The 2967-nt window shown below is 32.0% G+C and overlaps 1 protein-coding gene across 1 annotated transcript in view; it reads left to right on the top strand.

The window, feature by feature from the left end:
• Positions 1–2967, top strand: part of LOC111717677 (uncharacterized) — a gene marked incomplete at its 5' end in the record, with an annotated part of 10833 nt that overhangs the window by 1184 nt on the left and 6682 nt on the right.

Raw genomic sequence — 2967 nt, 5'->3', positions numbered from 1 at the left:
GGGGGGCGGGGGGACATTCGCCCCCCTGAATTTTGAATTTTTTGTTCCTATTTTCAGAATATCTTCTCAATAGCATGCTTAAGGGAAAGAAACCCTAATGCAAACCAGGAAAAATATCTGTCTTAATAAACTATAATGTGTGAAAAGTTAAAAATCTAGTTTTTTAGTCTTTAGTCATTAATTTTGACTCTTTTTAAGTCAAAAAAAAATTTCTCCTGCGCCGCGATTTTTTGTTCCTAATTATGAATTTTTTTGTTCCTAAAAAATCTTGTCCCCCCCCCCCTCACTTAAATCCTGTATCCGCCCCTGTGTAAAGACTAAACAACTGGAAATGATCAAATTTCAGCTAGATAACTATTTTGTAAAATATCATAGAGAATAATTTCGTTGTCTTTAAAAAAGAAAGCTAAAAAGCTATATCTAAGAAAAAAAAAAGAAAAAACCCGAGAAAAAGTTGAAAAGTACATTTACATACCTCGATTATAAAATTCCTTTAGTCCTGGCATTTCCAAAATGTGGTCTGCCTATTTTGTTCTTTCAATATTGCCCAGAGTATGAAAAATTTTGTTCATATTTCAACAATTTTGGTTTTATTTAACAAAATTGATATATGAACAAAATTCTTAATATCTCCGGTAATATTGAGAGCACAAAATAGGCAGACCACATTTTGGAAATGCCAGGGCTAGGAGAATTGTCTGGTAATCTTTTTAAGAATCATAAATGTTAAAGTAGATTGACGACTGATGTCACAAATAAACTCAAAGACGACTTTCAATTCGTACCTGAACGTGTGTGAGGGCCGAGGGGGGGTTTCAGAAGTGTACACATCTTTTGTACTGCAGTGTACTGTCTCTGGGCGGTAATGTAAACACAAAACGGATGTCAAAGCCTGACATGGGATCCATCTTTCACATAAATAAAATCAATGAAATATTCTGGTCATAGGAAACTATTATGTGAATTATCAAAATTATCAAAATGTAATGCTTTTAACCTCCTCGGATACCAAACGAACACCGATGCATCTATTTTTGTTTACAAATTCCACCCAAAGAGGACTGGTTTCAATATGTACGCACGCAGAGTATACCGCAATTAACTTTCCTTGCATTACACCCTTGGTATATATATATATAGTATATATATGACGGTTACTAACTGCCTGGATTTACTTGAAATTGTTTGTACGAAGGCTGCAGGTTTAAAATCAAGGCCGAAATGTATTTCTCTTGTTATAGATGATCAAATAATTATATAATTCCACGATTTATTTGGCACCAATATCAAATCACAAGGGCCCAAAAGTACGTAAAGTGGGTGTTCAGATACAGATACATTACCATTATTATAAGAAATATATTTTACAAATATATAACACGGATTTCGAAATGTATATCTTATTCACTATTGATTTTACAAAAAAAAAATAATTAAATTACTTTTTTATCTTTTTAAGTTCCTATAAGATTGGGACTCTCCATGGCTATCGTTTTTTTTCAAAACTACAGGGTGTCCCAATAAACTTGGGAATTCAGTGACGAATTCAATATATCTCTTTTTAAATAATTCTTTGATTTAGTATAGTGATACCTTCTGAGAAAGCTGTAATCCGTAAGATTTTTGTCTGCTATGTTCACATTTTGTTTTTTTTATGTTTTGACTGCATACGGTTGTAATTAGTAAAACAAGAAAATTGCAGTATACAAACAGAGTAAACTTGTCCGTCTTCACTGTTCATCTTGCGGAGACATTATAGACAAATCTTTTGAAGTCTTTTATCCTTTACATAAAATAAACTCTAGCAGACATAATGATATTATGGCTTTTGAAAACAGGTATTACAATGCTAATTCATAACAAAGACGATATCGAATTCCTCACTGAGTTCCCATGTTTTTTTTGGGACACCCTTTAGATAAAATCTACAATACATTCATTTAAAATTTAAAGTTTTGATGAAAAGTGCGTGCATGGCTCAAATCACTAATTAGAAAGAAATCTTATGCAAAACTTTAAACATAAATTGGCACATTAAATTGCAAATTAAAGCTCTGCAAATTAGTCACATTGTATGTACTGAATAATTTCATGCAAAATATTTATAAGGATTGCATATTTTTGCATGACGTATATAATTGAGAGTTTTAGTGGATAAGGCCAACGGCATGATTTTACAATATATAGTACACAGATACTACAGGGTGTCCCAAAAAACATGGGAATTCAGTGACAAATAGTATATCGTCTTTGCTATGAATTAGCATTGTAATACCTAATTTCAAAAGCCATAATATTATTATGTCTGCTAGAGTTTATATGAAAAGGGTAAAAGACTGTAAAAATGTGTCTATAATGTCTCTGCAAGATGAACAGTGAAGACGGACAAGTTTTCTCTGTTTGTATACTGCAATTTTCTTGTTTTACTAAGTACAACCGTATGCAGTCAAAACATAAACAAACAAAATGTAAACATACAGAGCGTCCCATATCATATTAGATTATCTCCAATCTTTAACGCCAAAATACGCACATAATACTCAAAAAATCTAGCATTTTCTGCAAAAAAAAATTTCTATTAGCCTAAATAAATTTTTGTAAATGATTCATTCTTCTTAAATTTTCTGATTTATCCCACAAATTGTAATTTAGACCCATTGACGCGGTCTAATTTGATGTGGGACACCCAGTAGCAGACGAAACTCTTACAGATTAAAACTTTCTCAGAGCCCGAAATTTAAAAGAGTATCGTTGAACGAAACTCCCGAGTTTCCTTTTTGGGGTCTTGGCAATTGTGTAAATTTTGATTTAAGAAATTTTAAAAAATGAAGAATATGAAGAAACTTAATAAAATAATATTTCACAACAAAAATATTGATATCCACAAAACTGCCTAACCCCATTCTTGAAACCCGGGTTTCAAAACTGGTTTTCATAACGATACCCTGTCTTAAGTTTTGGGCTCAG

This window comes from Eurytemora carolleeae, unplaced genomic scaffold (genome assembly GCF_000591075.1).
Source record: "Eurytemora carolleeae unplaced genomic scaffold, Eaff_2.0 scaffold187, whole genome shotgun sequence".
In the NCBI taxonomy this organism is placed as follows: Eukaryota; Metazoa; Arthropoda; class Copepoda; order Calanoida; family Temoridae; genus Eurytemora; species Eurytemora carolleeae.
The sequence above is the reverse complement of the archived record's forward strand: the minus strand, read 5'-3'. Positions and strand labels throughout refer to the sequence as shown.